This window comes from Falco biarmicus, chromosome 15, assembly GCF_023638135.1.
Source record: "Falco biarmicus isolate bFalBia1 chromosome 15, bFalBia1.pri, whole genome shotgun sequence".
Lineage (NCBI taxonomy): Eukaryota > Metazoa > Chordata > Aves > Falconiformes > Falconidae > Falco > Falco biarmicus.
Genome location: NC_079302.1, coordinates 19,581,695 through 19,605,053, shown reverse-complemented (window position 1 = coordinate 19,605,053; position 23,359 = coordinate 19,581,695). Strand labels below are relative to the sequence as shown.

General features: G+C 41.2%; 1 long non-coding RNA gene across 3 annotated transcripts in view; it reads left to right on the top strand.

The window, feature by feature from the left end:
* Positions 1 to 23,359, top strand: part of LOC130159186 (uncharacterized) — a 750,763-nt gene that overhangs the window by 659,585 nt on the left and 67,819 nt on the right. For all 3 annotated transcript variants that reach the window (XR_008825651.1, XR_008825652.1, XR_008825650.1), the window contains one exon: positions 17,123 to 17,214. This is a non-coding gene — a long non-coding RNA (uncharacterized LOC130159186). The remainder of the gene's footprint in view (positions 1 to 17,122; positions 17,215 to 23,359) is intronic.

Genomic DNA, 23,359 nt, shown 5'->3' with positions numbered 1-23,359 from the left:
TTCTGGGCAGCTTTCCATAGCGTTCTCGATTATGTTTTATTAAGGTTGAATTGATTTTAATCTACTTCTTGTCTTTTTGAGTCTTTGGGATATATTTTGGTCATTTTTGAGCCTTTTGCATAAATGTAAGGCTAGAAGCCTACATGAAAGCCGAGTTTCTTCTCTGATCTCAAACATTTAAGGAGTTAGGGTTTAAATAAAAGCATTCAATGTTGTAAGATCTGAAACAAAATTTTGGCATTGACAACACTGTGGGTCTAATACAAGGCTTCCATCTTAGTTACTTTTTATGGCGTCTAGTTCAATCACTGCAGAGCAGGACTGTGCCTGGTTAACATGAACTTAGCGATGCAAAACTTAATTCATGTAGTTTAACAGACTGGAGTCCAGGTGTACTTGGAGTCTGCTTCTGGAGGTGTTACAGTTCATGACAGAGGGGTCTGCAGAGTTTGGTCCATTCAGTCTGAAACAGACTAGCATTGTTTCTGTAAAACATATACTGAGGTATCGTTAATGAACATACATATGTATTAGATACGTGTGTATATTCTCCCATGCACAAACTGTGGGTCAGACAATGAACAGCCAGCCATGTGTCAGCGTAGCAGATGGAACAGCCAGCCATGTGTCAGCGTAGCAGATGGAAAGAAGTAGAAACCTACTTTCTAGTCTTTCTTTGTCCTCTCTGCCAGCAGTCACTGTCCTGGTACCTGTGCTGACCTCCCGGACTTGTTCAGAGTCTGTGAATACCTGACCCTTGGGCAGTGAGAAGCATCAGCCACTAACTCTCTGCATAACATCTAACTGTACTGCAGCTTTCCCCAAGAATATTTGCTTCAGCTGCTCTTAGCTGATAGGAAAAGGCTGTTCATTCCCTTTGCACTAGAAATCTGAATATTCCCAGGTTGGTGAGTCTGGCTGACTGTCAAGTCCAGCCTCATTCCAGGTTTCTGGGCTGAAGTATACCGCTGCTGCAATTACCTTACTGCTAAACATCATCTCAAACCTCTGCATCAGGTAAAACTGGCATCTTCACATGAAGTTCTTTGGAAATTATAAATTAACTTAAAAACGTGAGTTTTATATGATATGAGAGATTTGGGGGAATTTTTTTCAGCTAGCGTTCCTGTTTTCAAGCGTTTCATTCTAAAATGGTCATATCTACTCTAATCAAGTGAATCTAATCTGGGTTAAAACTAATGACATGCAGACTGCATTAAATTCCATGTATATATTTTAAACGTTCAATATAAGTACACTTGGGTTTTTTTACTATTTAGTATCTTTTATTGGTGCAGAACCCAGAGGCTCTGCTTGGGAATGGGAGCCCATTTTGCAAGTTGTGATGAACAGACACAGAAAAAAAAACGTCCCTTCCCTGGCGAGTTTCTGAAATTTTGCACGCCACAGCATCTGAAGCCAGATCTAAGTCTCTGTCCCACCTTTCAGTACCATACTCCACTTAAAGAAACTACCAACCCCTACTCTTTAGAGAATTTCTGGCCTGATTCAAAATGAGAACGGCTCTGTCATCTCTGCCATTCTGGATTGTTTTTTAGTGAGGAGAAGTTTTGTGCTTGGGTAGCAGAAAGAAGTTCCTGTGAAAGATGATTTCTTTTATCACTTTTTTTTCTTTTTTAGCGGTTAAACAAAAATATTTAATGTTTAACTAACTCTACTACTTGTAGAAACCCACTGACAGTTGGTCCAGTCATCATCTCACTGAAGTCAGTGGAAGGAATCTAAGCGGGTAAACAAGCCCACTGTTTTTAATTTAAGATATAGGGAAAGGTTGCTGGGTGTATAGATTTGACTGGTTATTCTAGTGCCACTTAATGGAACTAAAATGGCTGTGTTTTCAAGTGTCATTAACTGCTCTAATTTCATTAGTCTATGATCCTCTTTCCTGGACTACAGTTTCACTGCGCTACTCACAGTAAAAATGACTTAGAGACCCTGTGTAAAATCTTTATTTACACAGGTATAGCTGCCACGGGAAAACGCCAGTTGGTTATTTTGGGAGCTCTTAGGCTAAAACATGTCTTGAAGTCATGGTTTGGGAGGTTTATGGGTTTTTTGTTTCTTTTTATCTAGATTCTGCAATCACTTTTTTATCTGAAAGCATATGACACTAATCTGTCTGACCCATGTATTATGCAGTCCCAGGAAGGCAAAATTTAAGAGAAGATTATATCTATTATAGAGTATCTTATCTATTAAGTGTTGTCAACTGCTAGTTGCCTTGCCCAGTGTACTAAATTTGTTCTGACTGCTTTTGTTCATCTATACATAACAAAAGGTGTCTCACAATACTGAATCTTGCTGTAATGAGAAAAAATGTTAAGAAGAAAACTCCATGTTGAACATTAAAGTGACAATGCTATTCAGCATACCGGGGTGGGTGATTCACACCGTCGGTGGCACGTTCTGTAACACAAGGAAACGAAGAGAACCAGACAAGGGCTAGTACTTAAAATTACATGAGCAAAAAAATGTAAATGGACATCACCAGACTACTGATTCTTTATTTCATTTGCAGAGCTTAAAAAATACTAGTTACCATCAGAAAAAAAAAAAAAAAAAAAAAAAGCAGAGAGTTTTAAGCAGAGCTGTTTGCTGGAATAGTACATATCTTCCTTTGACAGTCATTGATCTATTTTTCACATATAAGCTATAGAGTGTATTAGCTGTATATATTAGCTAAGAGAGTATGAGTTCTCGAAGGAACAGATGGTTATTCCCAGCCTGGACAGCACTTTTTAAGCATTAAGAAATCTATACAACTGTTCAAGTGAATTACCTGGGTTTTGCTACTGCAATTTTAAAGCACAGTGTAGACTTAAACAGTCCCTACCGCTAGCACCCTCAAAAAATTAGAAGTTTCCTTTCTTATGCCCTCTTCATTTGCCATGCACTTTAAAAATGACAGTTGTCGTCCCTATGAAGATTAGAAGATTTATGTTGGGTATGTCACATGCTTTGATGGTAGTATTGCCCCAGGCTTTTGTCATCCAACCTACAGGGATAACAATGTATAATGGTAGTGCTTTTTTCAGAACACTGTAAGTATACAGATATTATTAAATTTTACTATTACCACAGGGAATGAATCAAAGCCTCCAATAAGCAAATGAACTATATATTATTGTCCTGCCTTTATAATTTTTGTTCAGTATTATCTGATTGCATTCTTATTATCACTTAGTTGTTTCTCTACATGTAGTTTTATCTAATTTCTCTTTATTTCAGTCACTTCAGAGGAGATAAATGGATTCCTTCAGACTAATTGCTACTTATTTAAAAAAATGTGAACCTTCTGTAAGAGTTTCAAATCAGTAGCTTAAGCTAGCTTTTACTGTCTATGGAATTTATCTTGAAGAATTTCATCACTGTAGAGTCTGTTAATAAGTCATTTTTTTGAAGGCGCTTTCAGTTTGCCCTTACCTGGTCTGCCAAAATTTTTAATGCAAACAGATTATCATAGTTAAGTAGATAATGAGATATTTACTTCTTTTAGTATCTATATGGATTGGAAATACCACTGATAGACCTTGCAGCTGCATGAGTTTCAATGTGAAGTGTCTGACAGAGAACTAGAATAAAAATAAATACCGTGTTATCTTGATTTCTCCATTCTTATATGACAGAGGAAGCAGCTGCATTGTTTATCTGATGGAAGGAATGTTACGAGTATGTTTAATTAGATGTAAAAGTACTTTGTAATACTGGAAAAGTAAACAAAGGATAAATGACAAGATGAGCTCAAGTCATCTAAGATGGTTTAATTCACAAGTGTTGTACCCTTTCATATAATTATTGCAGTATGTGTCTGTACATCAGAATCAATGTATCCAATCTATATTCAACAGCATATCAATTTCTCATCCCCGTTAGCAAGCTTTCTTCTTTTCCCAGTGCGGTTGGACAGTGAGTTCATGGAGCCTAATTCTCACGTATCCATTTGCACTAATTTTCAGAGGGTTTCATCTATTCTTTCCTTGGTGCGAAAGCAAAATCCAGCTTCCTATTGCTGTTCTATAAAATGTTTGAAGTCGGTATGGTTTTAAAAGACACTTTAATCCCGAAGCATTGAGTGATGCTTGAGTAGGAAATGGGATTGTCATAGGCCACCTGAAATTAAGCTTCAGCAATACAGCCTGCATAGTTTAGTTTTCTCACTCAATTCTAATAGCTGCTCGCAGCAATAGTTGCAGCGCAGTAGCCTCAGATGAATACAGTCCTGATTATTGTTGGTATCAGAGGAAAAAGCACAGCGCGGGAGTTAAAATATTTACAAGTCTTAGGCTTTCTGAGGGAACAGATGACGTTTCACAGTTAAAATATAGTTTTCCAGGGATGTAAGCCTTGAATTGTTGAGTGAAGGTTTCCATGTAAGTGGACAGAACATAAAGATCCTCCAGGATCTGGGATGTGGATTCTGATGAAAAACACGTTCCATGTGAAAAAGTCCTGATATTTACAACCAGCTACCTCAAAAGACTCAGTGAGAGCCATAAGACATAATTAGATCGTGAAGTTTGATCCCTGCCAAATTCATAATTTAAGTCAATGCTTAAGTCACATCTCTACCAACAACAACAGCATAAAGGAACTGCCATTAGTGCATGGAACTGATGCTTTCATGTGCTAATACACAGATCACTCCAATTTTCTGTTAAAATCAGGACTCAAGAAGTCCTAACTTAATCCTCAGCCTCTGCGAATTCTCTAAGAGGTGGCTTTTTCTTAATTATTTCAGTTTCTGAAAGAATCTTTTTTAAAATCCATTAATATATATTTTAAAGTCTGAGTGTCTTATGTGAAAGTAAAGTTTAGAAAAAGTATGCTTTGCCTGAGGTTAGGCAACTCTTTGTTCAGGACTTATTTCAATAGATCAAGCTTTCCAGCATATGCATTCTTCCTAGGCATTCTCCATCTTTCACAAATATAGCAAAATAAACATGAAGGAATATCATCAAGAAGAAGATATGCTGCTTGTGTAAGTAATTATGTCCCTTGTTAGTTCACTATAAAGTAATTTTCTTCTCCCCCCCCCAGCTCTTTACATTTCTTAGTGTGCTCTGGAAGGTATTTTTACTTAATTTTGTTTAGAAATTTGAACAGCAAGAGAAAGTGAGAGATGATTACAGACTTTATTTAAGGGTTTGATTTTGGTTTCTCTCTGTTCTTATATCAAAGATAAAATGGAAGTGGTGGTGTCATGTTCAGGTAATGAGATTTTATATTAAAAAGAATAAATTAAGCTCATAAAGCCAATGGCAGGAGGGACATGAGGAACCATTTCTAGCTCACAAAAAGGACTTTATACATTAATGCAGTGAGCATCAAGAGTTATTAGGAGCTGAAATTCAAAGCTCAAAGGATGTCAAGTGCTTCAAAAGCAAAGGCTTATTTTGTATTGTTTATATTTAGAAGTGATATGGAGCTCCCTTGAAATATCTTACCCATGATGTCAAAAATCAAAAGCATTATGGGGAGAAAAAGAACTTGGGACATTTCCCTTGCAAACAAGAGTTCTGTCCATGACACACCAGAGGATTCCTCTGAGGTACAGATTTGTACACAGCACTACTTACCAAAAAAATACAAACATCCTTTCTGCTTAGCTGCACGTTGTTGCTTGCCTTGAAAATTCATAGTACACAGAAAGGTTTTACTGTTAACATTCAGTACTTTTTTTTTTTTTTTTTAAGTAAAACCTCAAATCCTGGAGTATCACTATGTGGTCATTTTTTAAGTAGATTTTTTTTTTTTTTAAAGCTCTGTGACATTTTTCTTTAATGGCTGATTTTTTTTTAATGTCAGCTACATTTTTAAAGCATGAGGCCTGGTTGTAACTGGCCTCGGCACTGCTACTGTACATCAGACTGTACTATTTGATCATTAATTTATCACAGTTCTAGCAGTTTGTTTGACAGGTGATAGTGCTTTCATCTAATGGCTACACAGCAAGTGTGTGGTGCACTAAAGAGTGGATGCCACTGACTAGAGTTAGAAATCAGCAGACAACAGCCGCTTTGCAGAGCTTTATCGATTTACTAGAATCATTTAAAGATATGAAACAACTGGAATAATGAATGCCAATTCAGCTCACTGTAGGGGTTTTTTCTTCTAGTTATTTAGTTTGGAGTATATTAATAGAGTTTTGTTGCTAGTGTTGTTATTACAACTATTTGCAGTGGTAAAAGAGGTGCAGAAATCAAGGTGCAAGTTTGAATATTTGTACTGGAAATACAGTGTGTGTGTGTGATCAGTGCAGCTTAGGAAATCGATACTTGGCAGAAGTATGAGGCATATTGGAAATATTATGGATATTTAACCTGTAAATTCAGCTTTTCTTAAAATTGTCTAGTGAAAATGTTCTCTGAATTAGGTATATAATTAGGACTGTTGCACTAATGGGAGATGCAAAATAAGGCATCTTTTGCCAGCATGTAACATCGAGGGGGGGAAAATATATTTAACCTATTACCTTTCGTTTCATGCTTTGTTCATGACATGTGTAAAGCGTGGTGCCTGCATCACAAGTTACTACAGTGCTGGTACAGACTGGTGCGCTCCAGCTGTGCCACTGGCCAGGACTGGCTGGCCGTGAGCTCGCTGTGCAGCCCATCCACAGCACAGCACCTCTGCCCATTGCCCATCAGCAAGTGGAGCCACTACGTGCCTACAAAGTCGCTCTGCCTGAGATCCCAGCTGGATCTAGGGTTGCAGCTGGGCTGTTGTGCATATGGAAAGTTGTAATCTTCAAATCCTACCTCAGAGCATACTTCAGTCCAGAGGACTTGAGGATATAAGCTTAGATCACTGCATTCAGCAGTGCATTCTTCGCCAAAGGCAGGGATGGTATATTTCCATGAATCCAGTGCCCTGGTTTACAACAGCAGAACCTGGGGCCCATTCCAGTAAGGTGCTAAAGACACAGTAACCTGTAAACCAGTTAGCAGTCCCGCAGACTTCAGAGACTCTCCAATCCTGAAGCACTTTGCTACAGCAGGTCTTAGCTGAAATTATATCTAGAGGTGGAAGGGATGCTTTGAATTTTAAAGTCAGTGTCAGTAGATGTCTGCCCCTGATGTTGGACAAGTCAGCTTAGGCCTTAGGCCAAAGCTCAGATGACTCATGGAAGTTAATTAGTTTTCTGAGGTGCTGATTGCTCCTATTTCCCACTGAAGTCAATAGGGAAACTCCCACGTGTTGTAGTGGGAGCTGGAAACTGGCCATGAAGTGTTGTGGGACATCCAGAAGAAGCAGTGTTGCCTTTTGTAGTGGAGACAGTGGGAGTTGCTTACAAGCATGAAGGAAACCAAAATGATGCCAAAAGAAATTTTATTTTCCTCCTCCTTAGTGGTTGTTACAAAAATCACAAGTAAATAGTAAACACAAAAGTTTGTCAAGCATTTTCAGTATTCATTTTAAATGTACCTGGATGCATGCATACGTGCTGCCTTTTCTCTTTTAATTACAAGTCACAGGAACGCTGATGGCTGCAGCGTTGCCCTGTACCTAGTCCTGAGTGAGATGATGGTAATTAATCTAAAGTTATTACTAGACTACTGCCTCTGGGTTTGTAGTAGCTCATCAACGTCAATGAGTTTTTTTCTTCAAGAAGGACGCTGTTCCTTGGCTTCCCACGTCAGCAAGTCACCACCACTGCAGCTGAGGGTGGATGATGGTATTTTGCTCAGGAAGAGCTAGCGGGATTGCCAGGCCTGGGTTACATGGACTGCAGGCAGAACGATGCTAGAGGCTGACATGCCATAAAGCCTGAGATCTAGAGCCTCCCTTTGCTGAAGCTATGAAAATTTACGTGGGTCAAAAATCAACATGGGGTTCTTAATGTATAGATAAATGTGTGTGCATTAGTAAAGCTTCTACAGGATTGATCGTGAACTCTTTTTACTGTAGGCTTTTAAGTTTCTGTGCTGTCAGTCTGTCACATTTCCATCATATTAGTTCTTGCTTGGTTTGTTTGGAAGAAGGTTCTCCAGTTACTTCTGAGTAAAACCAGGTTAAATTTAATTGGTATTAAAGTGAATGCAAAATCATCTGCTCTGGTGAGGACTTAAACTGGGACTGTTTTAGTGATAGTTAAAAAAAAAAAAGAAAAAAAAAAGAAAAAATTGCTGCGCTTTTGTCTTGCTTTCTCTCCCTTTGCTGTGGAGTGCCAGTTTGGAGTTGCTCAGAGTCCTGTGTGAGCTGCAAATCATGATCTGCCTTTCCATTTGTCTTCCTGCCTACAGAACCACAAGCTAAAAATACCCTGGACGAGCAATTCCCTTCATCTTCTTGCTTCAACTTGCCAATTCCCAGTCCAGCTCCTCCTCCTTCCACTGTTTGAGTGCCAATCTGAGGAGCTTTCTTTACATTTTTGGCTATCACATTTCCGGGGGGTGGGATGGGTTTCCCCACAGCCAACCTGGTTATAAATAGTTACTTGCCTGAATGAAGAGCTTGCGTCCTTGGCAGGTGGTCTGAAAGAGCAATTGCCATGTGATGGAGCCATATCTTGTCTTATCTTCTCCTAGAAGTACTGCCTCTGGTTCTGCGTGGTCTTTCCTAGAAGATCCTGCTCAGATGATTTCAGCGTTAAGTCCCGATGCATTTCCACTGCGATGGCAGTGGAAGTGCTATGTGAATTTTTCCATTTGCAGCAGGATAAGGAGGTTGGGCTCAGGAGGACAGATTCTCCTCTCTATTGCTGCTGAAAACCAAGAATAATTCAGCTGGAATGACTGAGGTCCTCCCAGCGATAGTTTTATACCACAGAGATCAAAGTCTGCCCTTCTTCCCTCATATTTTGAGCTACGCTTCAACCAATATGCAAACTATGTTTTTATCTTCTCTTTCCCTGCTTCTAATTCCCACAGTTGAAATCCTGGCTTAAGCCACAAGTAATACCCCGCCTCCTTCCAACACGAAGATCCATGCCCTTCCCACCTGAAAATCCCAGCCACAATTTGTATTTTCAGTGTGAATAATATGTACATCTACAACCCAAATCCTGTATCTCTGTCCCCGGGGCTGCCCTTTCCCACTCTTGCCACGGCTCTTGTGGTCTGGCAGTAGGGGGCAGGCGGACGGGGTAGCCTACGTGAATGCAAATGCGCGGTGGTGGGCAAGCTTGGCTTGGGTCGGCTTGTTTGTTTGTTGCTGCTGTTTTTGCTGCCCTTGCTCATCAGAGCCTAAATCTCTGGAAAACATCTAGCGTGATTCACATAAACACTGAAGACAAGTAGGATTGGACTTGCTGAGGGGAGGAATAAAAAGTGGAGGGGAACACTTGGTGGGAATCGGCTGTCCGACATGGTGCAGCGAAGACTGGGATCAAGAGGTATGCCAAAAAGCTCTTTGTCTCACATGCACATTAGGATAAGTAACATTGCTCCTCGCCATCTGTCTCTCCCTATGAACCTCTGCCTCGTTCCCATGTAATAAGAAGATTCATAGAAGTACCAGCTGTGACCTTACAGGGAAGCCTGAGAAACTTTGCCTTTTTAACCAGCACTGGGAGAGTCAGATTTGGCACCGTTGAACACAGTTGTGTGTGTGTAATTTTTTGTTGTTGTTGTTGCTCCGTCGCCATCTCTTCCCCCAGCAGTCATGCAGTGTTCATAGAAAAACGAAAGTGGCCATGGCGGTTCAGGAGAGGCTGGCAGCTGCCAAACGTGAGTTTCAGTGAGCTGCTTTCTCCTTTGTTTTCTCATACTCTAATAGGGCTGAATAACAGGAGAGGAGACCGTCAGATGCAGCGATTTCCTAGTCCCTGGCTGCTGGTATGGGTCAAGGACCATAGTAGTGACCAAGATGAAACCCAACGTGTCAATATTTATTGTATTAAGCTGGCACAAAGCATATAGAAAGGCTGCCAGCTTTGGAGCTCCCTTACTCATGTGGGGATGTGCTCCCCTATGGGTTAAATATAAGCTGTGTCCTTCATAACCCATTTGCAGGACATTTGGCAACTGAGCTTGCTGGCAGCGAACCCCGTGTGCGTGATCAGGCCTACGATTATGTTGTAGATGTCATACAGCTATGATGCAGGCGAATTTATAGCGAGCTGTTCCGTAAAGCAGGATTCAAGCCCTTGTTTCACACGTTCATGGCAGAGCAGACTGAAAATTCCCTGACCCATAAATTTGTGACACCTGTGTGAATGACTCACTCTGAATTCAGAGTCATCCTGAAAAATTAGGGGGAAATGATTTCAAAATAAGAAAAATGTGGTTCTTTGGCTAATCAAAGTGTAAAGGAAGAAATCTAATATGGATTCAGCTAAACCATTTAATTCAAACCCAAATTAAGCACTTGATCAAACCTGGTTTTAGTACAGTGAAGCAAATGTCAAATCGAAACATTTCATTTGCTAATACCCAAAGAAGCAATTTTACTTTTTCTTTTAATACACCTACCTGAAAATGTTATCCACATGGCTTTCATAGGATATTGCAATGGATCTAAATCTATATTTTTGCTGTTGAAAAAAAGTAAGATCAAGAAGTTTCCATATTATAATTGTAGGGAAAATATAATTCCATGGGTATTCTTCTGGATAAAATAAATGCTAAGTTTTCTAAAGTAAAAGAACTGTATTAAGTGCTCCTGAAATTTCCCTCTTGAGCATCTGTGTTTCTTAGGAAACTCATTGTAACTGTATAAAATCAGTTCCTCCAAACTTCATGCTCATGGGTGCTGAGATATTTCAAAAGCAATTTACCCTTAAAATTTGAAAAATTAGAACAAAAGTGTATTGTCTTCGCCTCCTTTGCAATTGTCATGGAGGGGGAACTTGGCTTTTCACTGGGACTGCAGGAGCGTGTGTTACTGAGACACTTGAAAATTGCACCCAATATCACCAAGAGCAGCAGATGGATCTGTCAGCTGTTTTGCTGAAAATGGTGAATATCTTCCCTGGAACATTCATAAGTTGCCTGAGGCAAAATTTCACAGTGGAAACAGTGAGATTTCTCTTTACATAACATTCCTAGTACTCACAAAAGTCTAGGTCCCCCCCGCCCGTCGGATTAAAATACCCATGAAGCAGATGATGATGAATAGGCACAGCTGGGCTGTGAGAAGGGCATTTTCAGAAGTCCTCGGCCATAGCCTGACCGTAGTCCATCAAAGCTGCAGTGAGCAGCAAATGAACACTGTCTTTAGGAGTTGCTGTTGTTGCTTATTTTCACGTTTAGGTGGAGACCGAAATAGGCTCCAGTGATGACTTTGTGCCTTCCTCTTTCCATGGGCTCTTCGCAGTGGAGCGAGAAGAGTCTTCCTCATGCGGTTACCTGGAGGGCTGTATAAGAGCACTCACATCAGGAATTGGAGGTGTCCCAAGTCATGTATCATAACATACTCGCTGCCTTTGACCGATGATATACGCATCCAAGGGGAGAGCTAACCACAGCTGTGGAGATAAGGGAAATCCACTGTGCATGTGAACGTGTGTAGGTCCCCAGGTAGAGCAAGGTCTGAGCCTCAGGGAAAGGGGCCGCTCTTTGCATCGTGGACGGTATCATTTCAACAGTACAGCTTGGCACTGCTCCTATCCACCAGTACTTCAGAGAGTTTAAATTGGCTTTCTGCAAATATTTGTGAGCCTGATCCAGGGCTCCTTTTTGTTGGACTTTGTTTCAGACGGTACGAGTAAGAGCTAATCACGTTGGTGTTCACCATAAAAAAACCACAGGTCCCCTGAATTTGTTCATAGGTTGTACTGTTTGCTTATAGATACAGGGCAAACCTTGTTCTATAATTTTCTATTGGAAATAAAGATTGCAGCCTGAATTTAACAAAGGGTTATCTGTATTTTCAGGTTAATTTGTCATTAAGGCAGGGTGTGAAATTAAAACCCAATAGCTGTCTCTGAATAATTATGCTCTGGAATAAGAATATCTTTTGTTCAAAAGGATGTTAAATGGACAGGTGTCAATTAAGATTTGCCCAGTTAGTCTGTTGCAATAAGAGGACCTCAGACACTGTCTTAATTATAATACCTTTTTAAAGTTTATTCTTGTTACTACTTATTTTTTAATACATTACAACGTCTGTAGCCCAAAATAATGTTTAAATCTCTCTTAACTTTCATTAAATGACATACTTATTGCAGGAAGCAAATCAGAAGTGTTTCTGAGAGTGAGGTTTGTTATGGGCTTCATAAGTGTTTGAAGTTGGCTGGCAAATTTGCATAAATGCCACACAGGACTCTAGTTGCTTCTATGGGTTTTACACAGTTTTGATCATCCATTGTCTGATGCTCTGAGAAATTATTGTTTGCGTTTGCATATTGCTACTGTAGGCAAAATAGGAGAAAGTACTATGCGTGCACTTATACCAAGGGGGATTTCCACACAGTTTCCAAGGTTCAGCTCCAGCTTTTGTCAAATCTTACCCTTGGAAGCCTGAAATATTCAGTGGCTTTGTAATAGGAAGCATTCATACATTGGAGCTTAGCCTTTTCTATCAATCCAGAAAAAGTTATTTTCAAGAAAATCCTAGACCCGAAGTGGAAGATACAAGATATTTGACATCAGCTATGTGCAGATGCAGACTTCAGGTCAAGTTTTGAACTCAACTTCATACAGTAACGTTTGTGTGATTAGTCTTAATGGGACCAGACTCCTAATGGGAGAGCTATTGAACAAGTGCTTGCATGTATAGGGGTTGCTGGTATAATCAGCCCTGTCTTTTGAACAGGAGGAATGAAAGCTCTCGACTCAGGCTGCCATGAATTTTGTTTTATTTGAAATCTGATTGGAAAGTTTGTGATGTGACTCAGTCTGCGCAACAAAAACAACAGTCATTTCTGGTGAAATTCCTCCTAGGAGGCCTGGCTATTTGCACCATATGTCATCTGCTGTGGGATGGGGCTTTCTTAGGTCATTAACTGGCGAGAGGGCCCAGGGGGTGAGAACACCTACCAAGAAGGCCTGTGAGCAACAGCTCAGGCTGAGTAAAATAACGCGGGTTTGGGCATCCGTGAAAGTGTGAAAAGCTTTAAGGCTTTCCTCTAGTGTCTTGTTTTCTCAAGGGAACCATATGGCAAGCTCTGCAAACAAAATGGATAATATTTTATGTTCAAAGCAGACATCTAATTGCATCTCCCAACCACTGGGCTCCAGCATATTTACTAATTCTGTCTTCTGTGACCCAGTGTAACACTCTCATTTACACGTTTGTGAAGCACAGTGGTGCAGCCACCACATCCCTCTGGTCTAGTGCGTTTGTAGTAGGGACTACAGATGCTCATGCCAAACTTGCTTGTAGCTTGGATGTAATAAAGCAGAGGGAAAAACTAAACAAACCATTCGAAGCCTGATTTTAGCTCACTCGACACTAACACAACTATGACTCAAGGACAATATTTGTTCTTTTGGGAGCTTGACCTTGTTGCCTGCAAACAAATGCAGGCAGAAACAAAGAGGCTGGAGAATGAAGAGAAATAAGACGAAAGATCCTTGGTTTTCTATTTATTATTAGGCTTTCTTTTCAGGAAAAAAAACTCCAAACAAGTAAATCTGAAGACGTTTATCCTAATTCAGAGAATAAATACAAAGCATAATAGTGCTAAATAGTGAAATGAGTGAGTGCCTCTCCCACTGGATGCTTAGGGTATCATCTGCTGGGCCCTACATACAATCTTCCAGGCTCTGAACCAGGCTTGGAACTGAGATGGTCACGGATGGTATAGCTGCAAGTTTGATCCAATTTGATGTTTCTTTGTTGCTTTGCTGTATAGCTCTGGATAGTCCTAATCTTCATAGGTAGCTGGGGATCACCAGAGGAATTTTTACAATTTCTGCTTTCTGCGTATTTCAAAGGGGCTGCATTTCAGGCACCCTTTATCCCTTCTCTTTTGTAGTGAGAAGGATGTGTGGCATGGTGAAAAGCTGTGAACAGTCCTACCGACATGAAAAGCAGCAACAGTAACATCCCGAGTGACTATGGCAGAACAGGCTTCTTGCTTAAATTTTCCTACCTTCCTATAGCTTATTCAGAAGCAGGTACTCAGAGGTGCATTATTTCCAACGGAAAATATCAGCAGGTTTAGTTTGTTTAGGTTGGAGAGCAAGGTCACAAGCTGGGAGTGTGGTACCGCTGTATACACAGGGTTCACTCTCTGCAAATACTGTTGTGTAGCCTGTTTCTTGCCACAGTCTTGCTCACTGGGCTATTCACAAGAAGAATGCACAAACTCATGCAAATGGATGGCAATAGAAAAGTAAAGCTATGTTTTTGAGATTGATATTCATTTTGGCAGAGTTATGGTAATAATCATGCCATGAAAAATAGGCAAACAGTTGTAGCATTGAGCATTTTATGCAAGGGGATGTTAGATTAGGAATCCAGACTTCCCAATGGGATTCACGTGAAGAGGTTTATTGTTGTGCTCATCTAGCAGAGTAGCCAGACCTTAAGTATGATCTGAGAAGGAAAGAAGTTCAGTAGCAGCTGGGAGCAAGAAAAAAGTATTTCATGAGTTGGACAAGGGAAAAAATATGATACAAATTAAGTTCAGAACAAAATCAATGCATGGAAATCGAGCGCATCCAAGACAGTTAAAGGAGACATCAAGGAAGTTACTAACCAGAATGATACGGGGAGAAATGCAAAAAACCACAGAAGATACGGCTGCTTTTTTTTTTTTCTTTTTTTCACTTTTGTGAGGTTGCAACTTCAAAAGAAACCCACGAAAACAAAACAAAATGTTCCTCCCTCCCGCTGAAGTGATTTTGCCATAGGTACCCATGTTCTTTTTATAATTTTGTCCTCTGGAGGGTTCGATTCCTCCTAAAGCTCACTCCAGGCAGCCACTCAGGCTCGTTCGCCTCAATGATTAGCAAGAGGCCTGCGGTGCACTGAAATATTGCAAGGAGCCTGTAGAGAAACTCATTGTGAGCCAAACAGGTTACTGCCTTGGCAGGATTCCTCTGACTGGTTTGTGAAGATAAAAGGAGGATAGGTAAAGGTTAGTATTTCAAAGCAAATGTCTTGGATCTTAAAATATTTGGTGAAATTATTCAAGAATAGTTCATTCATGTGAAAGTAGTTTCTGTGTATTGCTGTCAAGGTCAATGAAAGCTAAAGTCTGATGCTGGCCAAGCAAGCAAAAACTGCCTGTGGGCTCCCCTAGCTTACATACCTGGCGACTCTGAGCTTGACATAGTAAAGTCTACAGGGAGCAGGATCAGGAACTCTCAGGCTTTCTTGGGTCAGCTCTATTGTTGGTTTAAGTTGGGCTAAAAACCCCACTGTCATCAGGAGGGTCACAGCTCATGCTTCAGGAGTGCTGATGGGACTCTCTGGACCCTCACTCCGTTCAGGCTCAGCAGCTCCTTCGTCCCCAGCTGCCCACCCTGTGCCAGAGGCTGGCAACCCACCAGGCTCAGACCTCTTGACCACTGCAGCAGACATCAGTCGATGGTGTGCGGGTCCATCAGTCAGCTGGTGGATGGTATATGAAATATTTGGCTCCTCTTTCAACACAAAATTAATGTTTAAACAACCAAGTTTTCAAAAAGGCTGATGTGTAAGGTAGTGAGATGTGGGGATCCTGCCAGCTCTCAGCTGTGCCGCAGTTGCACCGAGCCAGGGATTTTGACAGAATTCTGCTGCTGTGTCTGAACACAACCAGTGCACGTTGCGTGACGCAGCAGCTGGTTCTGGCTGGTTATCCAGGACCACTAACACAACCCTGTTTACGGGGGCTGAACGCTTTTGGGAACCAGCTTCTACTTAGTCGTAGCTAATGCCCTCTCAGCCTGAGCAGACTGACTGCCAGCACCTACCAACCATGTCTTCTGAAGCCCGTAGCTCAAAGCATGAAAACCTCTGCTAAGTATCTGTGTAAGGAATAAATGCAAACATTTGTGGAGGCTTAGCAGGTCCTGTTCCTGATCATCCAATTCTTTGTTTAAGATCTGCATGCCAAGTTGTCGTGTAGAAGTGCTCAGGCTTCTGCAGCTTATTGAAGAGAAGACGGTAAGGAAAGGTCATTAGCAAAATTACATTCCTTGAGTAAAGGAGGAAAGGCAGAAGAGCTAGGCATTCAGTGGGTTTATTCACTATGACTTTGGCAAGTGCGGGCAAGCTGAGATTGTCTTATCATTTCATACAGTGTGGTAAGTGTTTTAGACTTAAATTTTAGAGATTATTACCTGCGAGCTGAAAATACCCGTTGATATTCCCTTACTGAAGGGATATGTCTGCATCTGAGTACAAAACAATCCTCCTGTGATGTATTTATCTCTGACTTTGAAGGTGAAAGAAAAGGTGAATAATCTATTGGACTTGACAGTAATTTGGAAACCTTAGTACATGTAATTCACTGGAAATTAGAAGCGGGTTTCTTTGTTGATAGGCAGTGATCTTGGGCAATTTGGCAATTCAGTATGCATCCATACTGTTTTGGCATTTCCTAGCTTTCTGAGGGGATCAGATGTGGACATCTGCCATCCAGTAAAGGAACAGGAAAGGGTATCTAGTCATAACTGGCATTGCTTTTCAGCCACTGGTGTTTAGTAAAGCCTGTTTGACATGTAATTCTCACAGAAGCCCCATGCATGGTGTTTTCTGAGGCATCTGTGAAGCTGGGTATGCACCGAGTCGGTGTTGGACCAGCACGAACAAGCCTGCACTCAGTGCAAGAAAATAGGTGCAGGAGTATGACTGCAGGTGCCGTTCCCCTCCCCATGAAGCAAAGGAGCTGCTCCTTTGGTGGATGGGGTAGGGGGAGAAAATTGGGCTACATCTTCAGTGTCAGTTTGAATCTTGTCTTTGTTTCCTGCTATTTTGATGCCTGGATTTTGTAGCACGCTGTGTGATTTTACCGGGCTTGTGAAACGTACATACTCCAACTTAAAAATCTGCATGTTCCCATCTGTACCCTGCGGATATCTCAAAAGGGGGGATTCAGAAACTGGGGGAAGAAAGGTTTCATGAATTTTGCAAACTTTTTCCTTTAAGTGCTTTTTTTTATACTTGAGTGATGCTTACGAATTACTTACACCATCCGCTATAATTTAATGTGTTGCACAATAAAGAGTATCTGCTGTTCTTTGTGTATTTCAATACCAATGCTTTCCTTATCTATTTTCCCCAGCTTGCCATTTCGTGCAGTAGAGGTTCTGTCATGTGATATTACTCCACGCAGAGGGAAGTCAGAGCAGCCCTGCATGCTGCTTTACACCACTGGTAAGCAATCAGAGGATTTGCTTTGGTCATAAATGCAGTTTCACAACATGCAACTCTCCTCTCTCTTGCATGTTCAACATGGCATTTCAACACCTGAAAATTCAGTGGTTGTCAGCTGAATCAGGACTCAAGTTAATAGCTTGTGTATTTCTTTGAAATAATATTTTCAGCCCTAATATTGATTTGTAGGCACTCCGAACTACACTCGCTTGTAAATGTGTGTGTGCAATTTCTATTAACATCAATGATGATACCATTTGCACACCGAGTGAAGGGTAGACTGTATTAGTTGTCTTCTAGATTTTACTGTTATCGTGCAAACTCAGCATAGTGTTTTTCACACACTCGGAGACCTTTGCAAAATTAGGAACTGTTGCTTTATAAATATTCATGTTTCAGGCTGTTGTATATGTATTGTCAAACCGTTGTATCACAGACAATACCTGCATACATCAGTTACCTAATTTTTACCCCTGCGACTCTGTACCTGTTTTACTATTCTTCTGAAATATTTTGTGAGAGGAAAGGAAAATAAGGAATATCTCAGGACAGACTCATGCTACAGAGTAGAATCATCTTGCCTAATTTTAAGAGATTTATTTTAATTTGTCTTTTAGCTTTGTCCTCACTGGGTAGCTCATTATGTCTTCAGATAGTTGTCTAAAATAGGTTTCTATCTGTATGTGGAAAAGGAGTCTAGACGCTCAGTTTTTAAGTGGTTTGAGTTCTATAAGAGGAACCCCTTTCTTATGTCCCTGCAATGCTCCTCATCAATTAACAGTTTTCCTTCCACCCCTTCACCCTATATTTTTCCAATGCCTTTAACTTCAGATGCAGGTTTGGGCCCCCTTCCAGGAGCTGTACTTCTCAGTAATGGGTGTGATTTGTCTCGTGTGGCAATTCTGAATAAAATTACCAATAACATACTTGCATTCAATTAAATCTGCTCCAACATACACATCATTTAGCCACTCAATAGGGAAATCCTCTCTGCCACATCCAAGGAACAGTGATCGATACATGCTCACTAGTAACATGTCTGCAAATTTCAAAACACTGTAAGGAGTAAGGTGATGTAGATGACTTTGTCTTAGTAAATCGTAGTCTGACAGCTTCGTTTAGCCATAATCAATTCCCATCCCTGTTGTTCAAAGACAAACTGTCGAGCGATTTAGTTGCTTCCGACTCAGTGTCAGAAATCATGAAGCGTCCTGTTCTTGGGAGAGAAACAATCTGGACATGATCAGAAAATGAGTGGGACACGTTGTCTCAGGTTACATTGAGAAAAAAAGTCACAATCCAGTCTGGGGATGAACTAAATGGGTACTCTTACCTCTTAAAACAGCATGCACTGGCACAGGCAGGATAACATTGTGAAAACGAACAAACAGCTTATCTGCAGAAGGGAAGTTTCAGCTTTGTACGTGCATGTCAGGAAGCTGTGAGAGGTGACCTACGATTCTGCCAAAGAGTTCCGTGCAGGAAGGCGTGGAGTTTGGCTGTGAAAAGGTCAAGTAAGGAGCTGTGTGAGTGCAAGGCAAGTCCCGTCATCTGGGCGTACAGAGCTTCACCTGTGTCCCTGCCTCTGCAGAAGGTAGGCAGGTGGGAAAACAGGGGAAGCCTTTCCTCTGCATGCGCTCACCGGCCGATGCACTGAAGGCAGCGTGGGGCGAGTATGCGACTAAGAGAGATGATAGCAGAGTCTGCCTGGGGGTCCTTAGCAAGGCTGGGCCATTAATACTGCGTGTAGGCACCCGTTTTGGCCAGTGCTGGGAGGGAAAGAAAGGTGAAGCTTTCTTGTGCTTTCACTTTAGATGTGGAGGTCAGGCTGCACTTGCATTTGGACACCGCGTATTATTGAGTTGAAACATGGGCTGAGGCCAACGTATGAAATACTAGATAAAGCCCTGTGTTGTACGCGTAACTTGATTAATGCCTACCTCTTTTCCTAATAAACCAGCCTCCTGCCTCCTAGTGAGCAGGTAAGGAGTGGAAATAAAGTCGCCTTTATGGTTGGAATAAAATGACTAGGATGACAAATGTGGGTCAGGATCTGTCAGAGTTCACAAAAGATGCAGAACCAATCAACCTGATTTCCTCAGCTGTGAATACCCAAGTCAGGCAAATGTATAATGCATCCAGCTCGCTCTAACGTGTATGTGCAGCCTCCATGCTGGGACTACACTCCAGGCTTTTGAAGTTTAGCCAGTAGCCACTGTATTTCTGGTTGTTTAGCACTTGCTAAAGAGGAGCTCAGTAGTACCGGGATGAATTATAATTTTTGCCTTGGGAAAAAAACAGAGAAAACAAAAACCTAACCAGACCAGTGGAAAGCCATTTGGAATAAGTATTATTTTATAAAGGAAAGACCTAAAAAGATCAAACGTGGGTTTTTTCTTCACAAATTGAAGTGTGACCTGAGAAACAGTACAGGTTTGTAAAGGTTTGTTGAAGTAGGAGGTATGTGTAAGAATGGATCGAAAGGAATTAATGGATGGAAAATGAAGCACATGGAGAAATCAAAAACAGCACAAAGGTTTAAGCACTCTGTGTGATGGATGCTACTAGTGTGGAATGAAGCAGATTTTACAGATGTCTTTGGTGCTTCATAATATGTCTAACTATAAAATCCCTTAAGAATATTTACAAGTTTTCCTTCTTTCCTGCCTTCACTCTCCTCTTCTCTTTTCCTGCAACTGGTTGATACTTTTTTGGGGGGAGGGGCTGGTTTTAGACACATTAATTGTGGGTTACACAGTTTGCTTCACTTGCCATTTCAGGAGGCTGCATCAACATCCCACCTGGTAGTGTGGTTTGCAAGCAGTTTTGCAACCTTTCCATTCTGCTCCCTTATTTTTGTTACACACGGTGTAATGATGTCATGTGACATTTTAAGTCTGAATCGGTATTCCTTGTGGTATCTCCTCAGGCCTGTTATGCTTTGGATGTTTGCGTTACCTGTTCAGACACCCACGCATGGTGTGGTTATTTTCATTTGTCACTGAATGCAAGCTGTAAGCCGGATGTCACAGGAGTATGTTTAGAACTTCCATTGATCTCTTCACTACAAATAATCATTATAGCTGCAAAACAAATAGTGGATCAAAAATGTGGGAACATAGGCCAGAAGATGCTGCTCACTTTTCCTTCTGAAATGCACGACGTGCAGATTTGAGGTATAATATATAAATGGCTGAGAGGTTTTTAACAAGAAAACAAGGTGGGGTGTCCTTAGGTAAGGACTGTTTGGGAAAAAAACTAGCTCCGTGTCTTTGGTTCTTTAAAAAAAGATACAGGCAGCCTTGGAAAGTTGGTTGGCTTGTGTGATTCCTCAGCACTAACACAGTATTCTGTAAATCCCCTGCTGCAGTTTTCACTAAACACAGGTTTTTCCTTCTGAATACTGTTGCTATGCGACAGTCGCACCATTTGCTGGTTCCACCCCAGAAATGGCTGCATCCTACACAGACAGTTTGAGGTATTTGTAGACACGTCCCATGTTCTGTGAGATATCGTGTAAAACTTGTTCTTATGCTGTTGTTTAATTGTATGTGTTAGCGATTTGTTGGGAGAAACCTGAGTTTGGGAGAAGACTTATTTGAAAGTTTAAATCAAAACTACGTTAGATTGCAATATCCGGATTGAAACATCCTAAATCCTGGGTCCTTGCGCCCCTTTAATCCTTGGCCTTACTTAAGAGAAAGGAAAATTTCCAAGATCTGGTCCAATCTGAATGTTGTTTTTATGGGAAGGAAGGTGGTTCAGTGCTTCCCTGCAGATTCTGGTTCCGATCTCTTCCTTCCACAGATTCCTTGGGTGTAATCCTGGGTGAGTCACAGGGGGCATGTCTGTGTCCACGGTGGGGATGGAGCTGGCTCCAGCGCTGCTCCTTGGCATCTAGTCCTCTTCGAACAAGCCTTGCTGAGAGTCTGAGTTCAAAAATAGCCCAGCCTGAGCACAGGCAGCCTCATGTCTGGGAGCATGAGCTGTCACAGCTGCATGTCGCTGCACCGTACAGAGGATGAGGTTAGGGCAGTGCTAGCTCGGGGAGGTCTGCACTTTGTGCTGCTCCAGACAATCTACTCCGCCCTTAATATCTCTCTACTTTGGTCCTTCCTCTGTAAAAAGATTTATTTCCTTTCTTCGGGAGGTCTTCTAAAGATAAATGCATTGACGAGGATGATGCAGGTAGCCACTGCAGTACTAGAGAATTATTTATGTATCTGCGGGTTTTAGATGTAGATGATTGCTAGTTGAATCTTGTCCTTACAGAGCCAGGAATGCTTTCAGGTCCTTCCTAGCAAAAGTTCTGATGCTCTTTAGAAACTGGTGGTTTACCTGTTTAAAATAATTGTTCACAATAATTCCTGTCCAGAAGAAATATGTAGGACATAAGCAGCATTATCTAATAGCGGCGTGCAGTGTACCATGTTGTCTCTGGCTCTGCCAGCTCCGTACCATTGGCCAGGCGCTTTCTGCCCTAGTGGTGTGCCTGCTAATGATGACGGTGCTGTATCAGTAGCATCGCACGGCCTTTGAAAAGGGGGGAAAAAAATGTTTGTTGAGTTCATGCCATCACATCACGATTGTTTTGGGATAATTATTGAATACACACAAGAGCAGCAATTTTTTTTCCCCTGCAAATGAACTGTAGTTGATGTTGCGCTATTTTGGTTTTGTTTTCTGCATTCCTCAGTAAGTGCAGCTCCTCTGAGGCTTGAAGTGAGACAAAACTGAACCAAAGTGACTTTGTTTTCTCTGTGTAAGAGGATGGACGCTGAGTGATAATGACATATTTTGCGTGTGAGCAGCAGGTGCGAGACCAAGTGTCTACTGCGGATTAAAGTAAATATGTTTTTTTCTATATTTAACTGATATGTGACAAAGAAACGATGTTTAAATGTCACTTTCCATGGGTTTTTTGTGTGTCTGTAATTATACATTCTAATGTGCCAAGTAGCTAGTCACTGAAGTTCAAATTTACATAGTAAAGTTGTGCATAACAAGACAAACAAGATACAGTCTAGCATTCATCTCAATGCATCTGGGCTGCCTCCACCCAGCAGTTACACTACCAACAAATGAATGTTTTCTGCTTTCTTGAGTTCACATAAATAGCTGTAAATTCCTATAATTAACTATGATAAGTCACTCCCCACTATTAAAACAAAGACGTGTTTGTTTATCGGTCGTACTTGTATCCACCACTCTTAACATTACAGTGTCGACTGATGTTTTTTCACTGTGTTAAACAAAGCAGAAATATTCCTGTTGGGCAATGCCAGAGTCCCAAGAGCAGCCTCAAAAGCAGGAGCACCAGGCTGTTGCCTGCTGAATGCTCCACTTCTCTGCTGATGGCTGTTTCTTTTCCTTGCCCCTTACCGCATCCCCCTGCCCCCAAAAGGCAGTAGCGTTTAGGTGGGCAGTTAAGGCACTGGGGGGCAAGACACAGCTTGGGAGCGGAGAAGTGAATGCAACTGAGATATCGAGATGAGTTAGTTCTTACAGGGCCTAAAAATAAAGCAATTCCTATGAACATCTGATTTTCCATGTGTCAAACCTACGTTTAGTCGTAGGCTATTGGTGGCAAAGCTGGTCCAAACTTTACTGCCTACATTATGGTTTTGTGAGGTTCAACTAGATTGATAGTGATATAAAAAATATTTGTGACACTTTTCTGCTGAAATCAATTTGGTTTGGGGGGAGGGTGATTTTTTTGTTCAGTGGTTTTGGGATGATTTTTTTTTGAGGCTAAGGGCACCAAATTTTGCCCCAGAGCCTCACTTTTCTTCTTAATCATGCATTTATTTTATAAGCCTAGTCTCAGTGCTTAGTGGAAACTCTGCTTCACTGATTTCTTCTATCCAATGTCTTCTGTTTACTGGGGGCTGTGCTCAGGTTGTCTCTGCTATGGCCAGACATGTTTTTCACAGCTTTTAAGTTCTCAGAAGCAATACATTGTAAGAGATGCTGACCACAGAACTAAATTAGGCACCCAAATTACAGCTCCCATGAAATACTGAATAGGCGGAGGTAAGGGGGTAGGAAATATGACAGTGACAGTTTTGTTTTGCCTAAATTTTCCATGGAGAGGTATTTCGTAAGTTATGTCGAATTGGAAATCTGGTCATGTATCTCCCTCTGC